We start from the raw sequence: 14003 nt of genomic DNA on the forward strand, positions 1-14003 counted from the left end.
CTTATATAAGTGTAGTTTTGGAGAAGTTTGGCTCCATCAACGGGTAGGCTATGTTTATTTATTTATTGACCAATTTGTAAAACGCTGTAAATATATTGATGAACAATAATATCACATCTTCTCGAAGGTCAAATATTTATAGACAAAAAAATGTATTTAAGATTATATTTATTGCACTTACAATATGATTTATCTTGAAGCTTTAGCTAAATTTAGTCATCTAATCATACTTCAATGATAGAAATGGATCGACAGTATAATATTAACATAAATTTAAGATTGTGTCCTTTTTGTATGATATCAATAGTAGAATCCGAGTACCGTTTTTTCCTCCAGTGAACATTCTATTCAGGTTTAGAGAGTGTATTTTACCAAAGTATTATTGTGTCCCTCCAGCAAAAAGAATTTAAGATATCACTGATTATCATACAGCCAACCCTCTAAAAATTGAGAAATTAAGCGTTTTGAATTTTCGAAACTTTCCCAATCAGACACTTCTGGAAAGACAAAGTCTGACGTGTTTATTCACATGACAAGGGCACATAACTCTAGTTCCAGTACAAAACTATTCTGTAAAGTTCAACTCTCGGCTGTTGACTGCTGTTCAAATGAGGCCACGACAGTAGTATCCATTTTTACAAGCGGTTCACATTATACTTACACATAACACCCTCCCCTTCATCAGGAGAGAATTTGAATGCAGTGAACTGACAACTTGAAGGAGAAAATTTACACACTCAATTAAAAAAAACATAACATACATGCTCCCTACACATTTGTGTTCTGTAGGGATAATCTGTTGGGGTGTATACATATAATCATGCGCTCGCGTTATTTCTTCTTATACCGTAATGTACACATATCTAAGGTTGAACTGAAGGCCGTGGGTCTACGCATACTCACTCACTAGTTAGTTACATTCCACAGACACACACATTTTGCAGTGGGATTGGTGCCTCTCATTCCGGGCCGGGTCAAGGCTGGGCTTACAAAGTTGCTGCCGATTCGAAAAATGTTTAAAAGGTAGGTGGGACGTAAACAACTGGAAGCAAAGCGAGAAATGTTTATCTGTGGAAAAGTGTCTTCCAGCTTCATTTCGTGTGCTTTGTTTTTCATGTAACCCAGTGTGCCTCACCTTGCCGTCATGTATATGGGTTTCGGCCAAGTGTACGTCATAATTCACTGTCTTGTCTGTCACCAGCGTCTCAAGACATAGTGTCCAAACTTGTTGTGTATATATGAGTCTCAAAGTCTGTCAACAGTGTGTTTGAACTTGTTGCGTATACATGAGTGTCCAAGTCTGTCAACTGTGGGTCAAACTTGTTCTGTATACATGAGTCTCCGTGTCTGTCAACTGTGGATCAAACTTCGTGTGTATACATGAGTCTACGTGTCTGTCAACTGTGGGTCTAAACTTGTGTATACATGAGTCTCCAAGTCTGTCAACTGTGGGTCAAATTTGTTGCGTATACATGAGTCTCCGTGTCTGTCAATTGTGGGTCAAACTTGTTGTGTATACATGAGTCTCCAAGTCTGTCAACTCTGTGTCTAAATTTATTGTGTATACGTGAGTCTCCAAGTCTGTCAACTGTGTGTCTAAAATTGTGTATACATGAGTCTCTGTGTCTGTCAGCTGTGGGTCAAACTTGTTGTGTATACATGAGTCTCCGTGTCTGTCAACTGTGTGTCTAAATTTGTAGTGTATACATGAGTCTCCAAGTCTGTCAACTGTGGGTCTAAACTTCTGTATACACGAGTCTCCGTGTCTGTCAACTGTGGGTCAAACTTGTTGTGTATACATGAGTCTCCGTATTTGTCAACTGTGGATCAAACTTCTTGTGTATACATGAGTCTCCATGTCTGTCAACTGTGTGTCTAAATTTGTTGTGTATACATGAGTCTCCGTGTCTGTCAACTGTGTGTCTGAACTTGTTGTGTATACACGAGTCTCTGTGTCTACCAATTATATCCAAAGTTGTTGTGTATACATGAGTCTCCAAGTCTGTCAACTGTGGGTTAAACTTGTTGTGTATACATGAGTCTCCGTGTCTACCAATTATATCCAAACTTGTTGTGCATACATGAGTCTCCAAGTCTGTCAACTGTGGGTTAAATTTGTTGTGTATACACGAGTCTCTGTGTCTGTCAACTGTGGGTCAAACTTGTTCTGTATACATGAGTCTCCGTGTCTACCAATTATATCCAAACTTGTTGTGTATACATGAGTCTCCGTGTCTGTCAACTGTGGGTCAAACTTGTTGTGTATACATGAGTCTCCGTGTCTGTCAACTGTGGGTCTAAACTTGTTGTGTATACATGAGTCTCCATGACTGTCAACTGTGGGTCAAACTTGTTGTGTATACATGAGTCTCTATGTCTGTCAACTGTGTGTCTGAACTTGTTGTGTTTACATGAGTCTCCATGTCTGTCAACTGTGTGTCTGAACTTGTTGTGTTTACATGAGTCTCCGTGTCTGTCAACTGTGGGTCAAACTTGTTGTGTATACATGAGTCTCCGTGTCTGCCAACTGTGGGTCAAACTTGTTGTGTATACATGAGTCTCCGTGTCTGCCAACTGTGGGTCAAACTTGTTGTGTATACATGAGTCTCCGTGTCTGTCAACTGTGTGTCTGAACTTGTTGTGTTAACATGAGTCTCCGTGTCTGTCAACTGTGGGTCAAACTTGTTGTGTTTACATGAGTCTCCGTGTCTGTGAATTATATCCAAACTTGTTGTGTATACATGAGTCTCCGTGTTTGTCAACTGTTGGTCAAACTTCCTGTGTACATATGAGTCACTATTTCTATACATCTCTGGCAACCGTGTGTCCTTGTTGCGTATACATCCGTGTAGAGTCTGCAGGTAGTAAGTAGTAAATGTAGCTAGGAAGTTGTGTCTGCAGATAGTAAGTTGTATCTGCAGGTAGTAAGTAGTGTCTGCAGGTAGTAAGTTGCATCTGCAGGTAGTAAGTAGTGTCTGTAGGTAACAAGTAGTGTCTGCAGATAGTAAGAAGTGGAGGCAGGAAATAAGTAGTGTCTGCAGGTAGTAAGTTGTGACTGCATGTAGCAAGTAGTGTTTGCAGGTTGTGAGTAGTGTCTGCAGGTCGTAAGTAGTGTCTGCAGGTAGAAAGTTGTGTCTGCAGGTAGAAATTAATGTCTGCAGGTAGTAAGTAATGTCTGCAGGTAGTAATCAGTGTCTGCAGGGAGTCAAGTATGTCTGCAGGTAGTCAAGTGTGTCTGCAGGTTGTGAGTAGTTTCTGAGGTTGTAGGAAGTGTCTACAGGGTAGTATGTAGTGTATGAAGGTAGAAAGTTGTGTGTGAGGCGTTGGGTAGTGTCTACAGGGTAGTATGTAGTGTATGAACGTAGAATGTTGTGTTTGCAGGTAGGAAGTAATGTCTCCAGAATTGTGTCTGCAGGTAGTATGTTGTGTCTGCAGGTAGTGAGTAGTGACGGCAGGTATAAGTAGTGTCTGCAGGTAGTAAGTAAGTTGTGTCTGCAGGTAGTAAGTTGTGTCTGCAGGTAGTTAGTTGTGTATGCATGTAGCAAGTGGTGTCTTCAGGTCGTAAGTCGTGGATGCTGGTAGTGCGTTGTGTCTGCAGGTAGTAAGTAGTGACGGCAGGTATAAGTTGTGTCTGCAGGTAGTAAGTTGTGTCTGCAGGTAGTTAGTTGTGTATGCATGTAGCAAGTGGTGTCTGCAGGTAGTTAGTTGTGTCTGCCAGTACTGAGAAGTACATGTAGGTGGTACATTATGTCTGCAGGTAGTAAGTTGTGTCTGCAGGTAGTTAGTAGTGTCTGCAGGTACTGAGAAGTAAATGTAGGTGGTAAATTATGTCTGCAGGTAGTAAGTAGTGTGCAGGTAGTAAGTTGTGTCTGCAGACAGTATGTAGTGCCTACAGGTAGTAAGTTGTGTCTGCAGGTGGTAAGTTGTGTCTGCAGGTAGTAAGTTGTGTCTGCAGGTAGTAAGTTGTGTCTGCAGGTACTGAGAAGTAAATGTAGGTGGTAAGTTGTGTCTGCAGGTAGTAAGTTGTGTCTGCGGGTAGTAAGTTGTGTCTGCAGGTACTGAGACGTAAATGTAGGTGGTAATTTGTGCCTGCAGGTAGTAAGTTGTGTCTGCAGGTACCGAGGAGTGAATGTTGGTAGTAAGTTGTGTCTGCATGTAGTAAGTTGTGTCTGCGGGTAGTAAGTTGTGTCTGCATGTAGTAAGTTGTGTTTGCGGGTAGTAAGTTGTGTCTGCGGGTAGTAAGCTGTGTCTGCATGTAGTAAGTTGTGTCTGCGGGTAGTTAGTTGTGTCTGTAGGTACTGAGAAGTAAATGTAGGTGGTAAATTATGTCTGCAGGTAGTAAGTAGTGTGCAGGTAGTAAGTTGTGTCTGCAGACAGTATGTAGTGCCTACAGGTAGTAAGTTGTGTCTGCAGGTGGTAAGTTGTGTCTGCAGTTGAATAGCTGCCTCTTGTTAATTTTAGAGAGTAGATATAAAAGCTTATCAGATGATGGGTAGCTAATCTGAATAATTAAACAGGAGGGACTTAATATTTCGGCATGTTTAATTGAATGAGAGCGGACCTATGAATATAGCAAAACTTCCTGTGTAATGTCTTCGTTCCCGTTTCAATATACTAAGTAGCTGTTGTTAAAGGAGATATTTCCTGTAAAGCAAAATGTGGCATCATATTAATAGATTACAAGATGCTTCCGAGTAATACCATGAAGCTTCCAGATAATACCAGACAAAGACCAACTCATCACGTGTTGAACCAGCCAATAAAACAAACAACAAAGGAACTGTCAGAGTTGATGAACACCCAATGATAACATTGAGTCCAGTGTACAGGGCTACCAGCTGGCTACACATTGCGCATGACAAAGCAGTTGGGGAAAATAAGCCACGCATATGCACACGCGAATTCCATATTAGGGAAGATATGGCATTATAAGAAGCTTTATGCAGAAATAGGGAGTGTGTGAGATTCTTACCTTGTCCGTGTGTTGCTAGAAGCCCACGGGAATGGGAGGACCATGAGTATGTTGAAACAACCAAACAATAATATAACAGGCGATTACTAAATTATGTTTAAATAGGCAGCATGGCGCAGTCCAATAAAGGGTGATTCCCACTGTCTGGGTGCTAGAGGTTATATTTAGCCGGATTGTGTAGCCAGGCGCTGGACGAGGCCCCCAGTAAAACACTGAAGCAGAGAACATTCACTTCTCTACACGCTAACGCAGCTCGACATTTCTTTTCACTCTAACACTGCATATCTGATTCCGCTGGGCAGGAAAACATTGGGTCAAATGATAATTTGCATGTCATTCTCTAAACTTCCTTTTCAAAATGTAAAATAATTATAACACACAACAGCAAGAAGCTATGAAATATTGTTTGCGTGTATTGTCAGTTCAAACAAATCAACAATCATTTCTTCAAAGAGAAAAGAGAATCTTAAACTTTTTTAACATTTCATTACAGTTACTCTAATCAAACAAATTAAGGATCACCAGATTCTTTCATATCTTTAAGACAGCCGGGGATTACAACAAGTCTTTTTTTTAATTTAGTGCTCTTGTCGAATACGCAATTCCAAGAGTTTTTCATATCTCTCTATTTGGTATGGTTTCCAAACCAAGTTTGGACGTGCAGAGGATGTTGATCTGTCATGCCATGGCAGATTATTCTATATTGAAATGAAAGAATTTGGTTATCCTTAACGTTTTTGATTAGTATACATAAGGTAACATTGGAAAAACAGTGCATAGGAATTAGATTTCCATTTGCTGAGTCTCTTCACGGTGAACCCTTGTGCAGTGAACATCCGATGCATGTGAAATTATTCGGTACATGAGTAGTGTGATCAGGACGCCATGCCTTCATAATACAAAAATGCAGTATTCACCCCACTTTTGTGGACATATGCACATAATCTTTATCAGGCTTTTGAGAACATCCATCTAAGACAGCCTTGTTGGGTGATCCCAATAACTGTCAGGCCTCGGTTTGGGGAATTAGCTATTGGGAGCGAGCCTTGAAACAAGAGAGAAGAGAGGAGTGAGGTCCTTAGGGTTTATTCAAGCAAGTGTGTTTCAAGTTACATCAATTAATATATAATGGTGAAGTGCAATAATAATAATAATATGCTAACACATTGTCTATCTAATAAAGGCATAATAATAAAGGCAATGTATTTAATATTGAAGTATGTACGGTAACATTATACAACAGATGCAGTATTTACTAGAATAATAACGGTAATGCTAAATAACATTTCTTAACAGATAAATTGTGTAGTCGTAAGGTTTTAATATAGGATGTACGGTAGACTGCACAAACTGCTTAGATGAGGAACATGACATTTACTTATGAAAAGACGGTAAACATTAATATTTGTAGTTTCAGTAATAATTATCACAACATAATAATTTCGGCAAATACAGAAAGTAAATACTTGATCCAAATAAAGATACGAATGTACGCGGTAGAAGATATAGCTCGGTTTTAGTTAGAGTAATTATTAGTTTTAGTAGTGATTACTTTGCTGACTGCGGTAATGAATCACGGCGGCTGTGTTGCTATTGACTGCGCGCATTTCCTAAATATATACGGAGCTAGATGATAACAGCTAATGGAGTGAATACGGTAATTATATACTTAAACGATGCGCGTTTGAATGTACGTTGTTAAGAAGTATAAAGGAGGAATATAACAGTATTTAAATGACTACGGTAATGAAATTGTGGTATAGGCTGTGTTGTAACGTATGCAACTATATGAGGGACGGGACTCTTTACAATATATTCAAATACTTACTTAAGGAGGATAAAACCTAAGAAATATGGAATGCGTTGTTATGGCCTATTCTGTAAGCGCACACGGAAGGTAAAGCTGCACATATAACCTTTGATCGGTGGACTGTCGGAAAATATGGAATAACCGACCTACGTATAGACTAAATCTTGCTTAAAACAGTTGTGTTAACTCTAGGAACCGTTTTGTGACTAAGCTACATGTATGCTACGCTACTGCAGGTAAATATAAACTGTACATGCACTGGCATTTTGAACAGATGATGTTAGACATAGAAGGGGATAATAATCATGGATGTCGAAATATAGGAGAGAACTATTGATGTCGTATATTAATGACATAAACTGGAGGAGCCCACGACGCATTACACTTCAAACAACACTGGAAAGTGCCTGAGTATTAAACAGTAAATAATATATAATGAACAGTCATTTAGAACTTGTACACAGTAGATTGAGCGTTATAATATGGCAGTACTGATTCAACTTAACTATAACATTTTCTAGACAATAATAACAACGAAATAAGAAGTTTAGTCATAAAATAGAAATATTTAAATGTTTCTTACCTTGAAACAAGAGAGAAGAGAGCTGTGAGGTCCTTAGGGTTTATTCAAGCAAGTGTGCTGAGGACCAACACCCAAGGAGTTATATACCCCCACAGCTCTACTCTTATCACATTAACAATTACTTTGAAGTTGTAATTTCGGTCTCTGTTATCTGCCCTGGGCTGTCAAAGTTTACTACACAAAAGCAGGTGGTAATAGAATGGTATCAGTATTGCCTAAGAAGAGTTTATTTTAATTACAGTTTAAGATGATGGTCAAAACCTGCGCCAGCTGGTAACAAAACATTATCAACAGAACAAGGGCCGGGGCGGACGAACGCGCCGACTTTATCTATGATTACGTAATTTACTGTTCGCGTGAATGAGCTTGCCGAGGAGCAGCCGTCATGGTCGACCAGTGGCGATAAAAACAAGAAATACTGGTCTAGCGACTTTCGAATTTTAGAATTTCCTAGTTTAAGTTTATTTTGTTAAAAATATAAAAAGTGTATTGAAATATATGCACTGTAACAATACCCCTGTGCGTCGTGGAGCTTTTGTCCTCAAAGGATTAAAATGAAGCAAATATACATAGATAATCAGAATACAATGATACAATAAATTATTTGACGTGTAAGTATCATATTTAGGGATTGAAGGCAAAGCAAGTTCACTCAGGCCAGGAGGCACAAATATCAGCCGAATTCAAGGATAGTGTCTCTCCATGATGGACCAAAGACAAAAAGAAACCAAAGTACAAGTCAGATGTGATGACCATTCATGCAGGAAAGTTGTGGCCACAACATTTCACTGCGTAGCACTTATAAAACACGAGGCAATTTGATTACCTGTAGGGGGTGGTCAGAGCTCATCTACCTTGACAAATGATGACTTGTTGCCAGGAGGAATAGCATGGAAGGTCACAACCTATGATTTTGCAAAATATCTGTGTTTCCGTTTCCGTCTGTGACCAGATCCTGTTCTGAATGTATGATAATCACTTATCATTTCCGCACGAAGGTTGGAGGCAGGTTCCCAGGTGCGTTGGGGGTAACCTTCCCATTCAATTAGGTAATGAGTTACTCCTGACTTCTTTTTAGCTTTGTGTATGCGTTTTACTGCATAAAGTTGATCATCTGGTTGGGCAAATGATGTGGGACTCTGTGGAATAGTGTCAGAGTTATAAGACGAGTGAGGTAGCATAATGGGATGCTCTGCGGAAGTGTGCTGTGTTGTGGTAGGATTGTCAGGATCGGAGGATGTTGACTGAGTTGGAGTTGATTGATGCTGAGCTGTTTGTAAGGCTTCTCTACAAGGATTGTCGGGCTGGGAGGCCATCGACTGAGTGGGTGTTGCTAGATGCTGAGCTGGTTGTGCAGGTTGTCTTCGAGGGGTTGGAGGTGTATAAGTTTTAAGTCTGTTGGCATGAATGAAGGATTTATGTTCTTTGTTTGTGTTAGTGTTCAGTAGTTTGAATGTATGGTTTAGACCGATGCGAATGATTCTGTAAGGTCCTATCCATTTCTTTGACAGTTTGGGGGAAAGGCCAGTTTTGACAGTTGGATCAGTCATGAGAACCTGATCACCCACTGCAAATGAAGGTTCCTTGGCTCTGATATCCTGAAGATTCTTGCTTTTATCCTGAGCAGCAGACATGTTGTCCTTTGCAAGGGATTTTGCCACATTCAGATTTTTCAAGAGATCTTGAAGATGACCCTGTGCATCTTTGCCGAGGGTAGATTTGGGCAGCAAGGTTGTGTCAAAAGGAAGATTCATTTCCTTTCCAAACATGAGGTAGTGTGGTGAATACCCTGTAGATTGACAAGGTACATTGCGCATGGCCATCATAACACATGGAATGAGTTTGGCCCAATTGGTCTGATCAGGGTCAGCATATGTTCGGAGAGCCTGCTCTATGACACTGTTCCTCCTTTCACACATCCCATTAGTCTGGGGGTGGTAGGATGAAGTGTAGTAGTGCTTGATATCGAGGAGTTCACAGAGAGCATTTACTAGCTTGGAAGTGAACTGCCTACCTCTGTCAGTAAGAAGTGTACGGGGAGCACCAAACCGTGAGAAGACCTCAGAGAACAGGATTGATGCAACCTCAGAGGCTTCTTGAGTGCGCATAGGGAAACCTTCTGTCCAGCGTGAGAAGGAATCAACTGCAAGGAGAACATACTTATAACCTTCCTTAGTCTCAGGCAATGGCCCGAGGATGTCAACATGGAGACGAGAGAATGTGTCCTCAATAGGCATGGGCACCATTGGTGCTGGCTTGGCATTTGTACTTCTTTTGGAGCGTTGGCAGTCATCACAGGACTTGACATAATTCTCAATATCCTGGTATAAGCCTGGCCAGTAATACTTTGTGAGTATTGTCTGGCGAGTGGCATCTCGTCCAAAGTGGCAACCACCAGCTTTGGAATCATGGTAGGCAAAAAGAAGCTCTTTGCGACAGCAGACAGGGACAGCTAGCTGTGTTACCATAGGAGGGCGATTGTTTTTCTGACCTCGATGCTTTGCATGATAGAAGTGGTACAGAATACCATCACGTATGTCATACTCTTGAGCAAGGCCAGTTAGACCTTTGACTTGAACATCTGTATAGGTGGAAGGAATTTCACCTTTTTCAATGTAGTCCATGATTGGACGAAGGTCAGGGGATTTACGTTGCTTTTCTGCCAAGTCTTGATCATCAAGATCAGTTCCTATAGAAAAGACCATAGGGCCTGAAGGAGGATCTGGAGAACCCGACTTGTAGACAAAGTCTACAGATATGGAGGCTGTTATGTCATCTCTACTGATATCTATGAGACACTGTGTGAGTCAAGAGTGTCATTATCAATGTTTGTATGCATTTGAAAGTTGTTTTGTGGAGATGAGCATGATTTGGTTGAAGGGGAAGAAGACCTCAGTTGGCTGGAGGGACGAGACATGAATGGTAGTTTGGTGTGGACACTGTTGTTGGAGGATTTTGTAGCAGTGGTGACCGACTTGTTTGTCTTCTTGTCAGTAGGTGGCATGGGACTTGGATGAGCATGGCTGGCTGGTTTGTGAGATAAGGGTGAGGGTGTAGACCTCATATTGCCTGCTTTTGAATAAGCATATTGGCGAGTGGAGGAAGTCGAAGGTGAAGACCTCTTGTTGGCTGAGTGAGAATAAGCATGTTGGAGAGAAGGGGCAGTCGAGGGTGTAGGCCTCATGTTGCCTGCATTGGGATTGGCGTAATGGTGAGAAGTGGCAGTCGAGGGTGTAGACCTCTTGTTGCCTGTATTGGGATTGGCATAATGGTGAGAAGTGGCAGTTGATGGTGTAGACCTCTTGTTGCCTGTATTGGGATTGGCATAATGGGGAGAATGGGCAATCGAGGATGTAGACCTCATGTTGCCTGCATTGGGATTGGCGTAATGGTGAGAAGTGGCAGTCGAGGGTGTAGACCTCTTGTTGCCTGTATTGAGATTGGCATAATGGTGAGAAGTGGCACTGGAGGGTGTAGACTTCTTGTTGCCTGTATTGGGATTGACATGATGGGGAGAATGGGCAGTCGAGGATGTAGACCTCATGTTGCCTTGGTGATGAGGGAATGACACTTTGGGGCTGCTTGATGGTGACGTCGAATGTGAAGTTGGAGTGGGTAAGAGTGGAGATGAAGCAGTGGCAGCTACTTGTGCATATGTGCGGGTTAATGAGATGGGTTCTGTTGAAATGGGTGGGGAGGGTATATCATCAGTGTTAGGTTGATGTACTTGCTCTGCATGAGGAATTCGAGATAAGGCATCTGCATTTGTGTTGGCTTTGCCTGGCCTGTGTATGATCTCAAAAATCATACTCTTGCAGCATTAGGGACCATCTACTAAGGCGACCAGAGTCATGTTTGGTTTTCTTAAGCCAAGTCAGAGCTTTGTGGTCTGTGTAAACAGAAAATGATCCATTTGCAAGGTACACCCTGAAGTTTTTAATACCTTCTAGGACGGCCAGGCATTCTAGATGTGTGATACCCCAATTCTTTTCAGCAGTATGGAGAGAGCGGCCACCGCAACATATTACATGTTCTCTACCTTGAGAATCAAGTTGGCCTAAGATGTACCCTATTGCAGTTTGTGATGCATCAGTTGTGAGGATGAAGGGTTGGTTTTGGTCAGGGTATGCGAGGATAGGTGTAGTTGTAAGGGCATGTTTTAGCTTTTCAAATGCCTGTTGACAATTGTATGACCATTCGAAAGATGCATCTTTTTTAAGGAGATTGTAAAGAGGGGAGGCAATGCCCGAAAAGTTTGCTACAAATTTCCGATAATATGATGCCAAACCTAGGAAATGGCGCACATCATGGACATTTTTAGGAGGTGGAATCTGTGTGACTGAATCTATTTTGGAAGGATCAACATGGATGCCATCTTTGCTGAAGATATGCCCTAAGTAGGTAACTTGTTTGGTTGCGAATTTACATTTGCTGGGTTTTAGAGTGAGGCCTGCTTCTCTGATCTTTTGGAATACTGCCTTGAGGTGATTCAGATGTTCAGAAAAGGTTTTAGAAAATATTATTATGTCATCGACATATATCAATATGTAACGCCAATTCATCTCTTTTAGTGCCTCTGAAATGGTTTGCTGAAATGCCATAGGAGCATTTTTGAGGCCGAAAGGAAGGCGATTCCATTCAAAAACACCATCCGGCGTAATGAAGGCGGACTTGTGTTTTGTATCTAGGTGGAGTGGTATTTGCCAAAAGCCACTAGCACAATCAAGGACACTAAAGATTTTGGCATGGCTGTCACCTACGGCATCAACAACATCTTCAAAACGTGGCAGAGGAAAAAATATAGGCTTAGTAACTGCATTGAGGCGTCTATAATCTACGGCAAAGCGGTAAGAGCTGTCATGTTTCTTAACCATGACAACAGGTGAGTGCCACTCAGAAGAACTAGGTTGAATGATATTGGCATCTAACATTTCTTTTACCTGTCTTGAACATTCTTTTCTAATGGCTGCGTTTTGCCTGTAAAAAGGGAGTCTAATCGGTCTGGCATCACCTGTTTCTATTCTGTGTTGATGTAAGTGGGTGTGTCCTAATTCTGACCAATCTGAGGCAAAAACTGACCTTTGTGATTGGAGAAATGCACATAAATGTGTTTGTTGTTCATGTGTGAGGTCAGCATCACTAAGATCAAAGTCAATGTCCTGTGGATGTGTTGTGTTAGCACTTGTAGAAGTAGGAGGATCAGAATCAGAAGTGTCAGGAACGTCAAGGACAGATGTGGGGTCAATCTCTGAGGCTACAGCAACCACTGTTTTTGAATGTAAAGTGACATGGCTGTCACTCGCATTAAGCAATCTCATGCATGCTGATTTTGGATTGTTGGTTATAAGGCACTTAGCACCTTGGAGCTGCATGTCATTTAATGCCGGAACTGGTTCAAGAAGAAAAACTTGACCTTGTTGACAATGAGAAATTTTGATGGGAATGTCTGCTTGAGAGTGTGGAGGAATAATTACAGACTTGCGTGGTCTTGCGTAGCCTCCATTGATTGATGCCAGGGAGACTGAAACAAGACCTTCATGTATGTGAAGGCATTTTGAGGGCAGGTCTATAGTGACTTTGTTTAATTCAAGGAAGTCAATGCCTAAGATGAGAGAGTGATGTAAGTTGTGAAAGACATGAAAGATTTGGGGGAGGTAGATATGCCCTATGTTGATGTCAAGAGAGACAGAACCTAGCACAGAATGTTTTTCACCACCTACACCTATGATTTCAGTTAGGTGAGATGGGCGTAAATGAGAGGGTTTGATGCCAACTTTATTTAAGTAGCCCATGCTGACACAGCTAACTGATGCACCTGTGTCAACAAGAGCTGTAGTTCTCACTTGTTTCACCTTGACATGAACAGTGTTCTTTGTCAAGGGAGCCACAAGTGATACAAAGGCTGACTCTTGCCTGACCCTAGAACGATGAGTATGAGGTATGAGTCCCTGTGGCTGTCGATATTGTGTATAGTATGCGTGCATGCATACTTTTGCATGGTGACCTATGCGTGAGCAATAATTACAGACTGTATTTCTATGAGGGCAATTGTGAGGGAACCGAAAAAACTCACCACATCCGCGACATCTGCCTCGAAGGTGCTGTGGAATTAGCAGACGTTGACTGTTGCTGGAGCTGTACGGGTAGAATGATGGCGTCTGTTGTTGTTGCTGTGCTGTGTGGTGGGGCTGAGGTGGTGGGACTGGATACTCCTTCTGTGATGGCTGAAAGTGCTGTGGTGATGGTTGGTATTGTTCCTGTGGTGGTTGATGTTGTTCCTGCAGTATCTGGTATTAATGTTGTAGTGGTTGGTACTGCTGTGGTGGTGGTTGAAATGGTTCCTGTGGTGAATGGTATGGTTCCTGTGGTGGTTGGTATGGATCCTGTGGTGGTTGGTATGGCTCCTGTGTTGACTGGTGTGGATCCTGCTGTGGTTGGTACTGCTGTGTTGACTGGTGTGGATCCTGCTGTGGTTGGTACTGCTGTGGTGACTGGTGTGGATCCTGCTGTGATTGGTACTGCTGTGTTGACTGGTGTGGATCCTGCTGTGGTTGGTACTGCTGTGGTGACTGGTGTGGATCCTGCTGTGATTGGTACTGCTGTGGTGACTGGTGTGGATCCTGCTGTGGTTGGTACTG

General features: G+C 41.8%; 1 protein-coding gene across 2 annotated transcripts in view; it reads right to left on the reverse strand.

Moving 5' to 3' along the window:
* Positions 1-5026, reverse strand: part of LOC139473390 (inhibin beta B chain-like) — a 50855-nt gene extending 45829 nt beyond the window's left edge. The window contains exon 1 of one of the 2 annotated variants that reach the window (XM_071255954.1): positions 4973-5026. The gene's annotated coding sequence lies outside the window, so the exon portion shown is untranslated. The remainder of the gene's footprint in view (positions 1-4972) is intronic. The other variant, XM_071255950.1, reaches the window with a different exon arrangement.
* Between the last annotated feature and the right edge of the window lie 8977 nt (positions 5027-14003).

Source organism: Haliotis cracherodii, unplaced genomic scaffold, assembly GCF_022045235.1.
Source record: "Haliotis cracherodii isolate W230 unplaced genomic scaffold, xgHalCrac1.p SCAF_28, whole genome shotgun sequence".
In the NCBI taxonomy this organism is placed as follows: Eukaryota; Metazoa; Mollusca; class Gastropoda; order Lepetellida; family Haliotidae; genus Haliotis; species Haliotis cracherodii.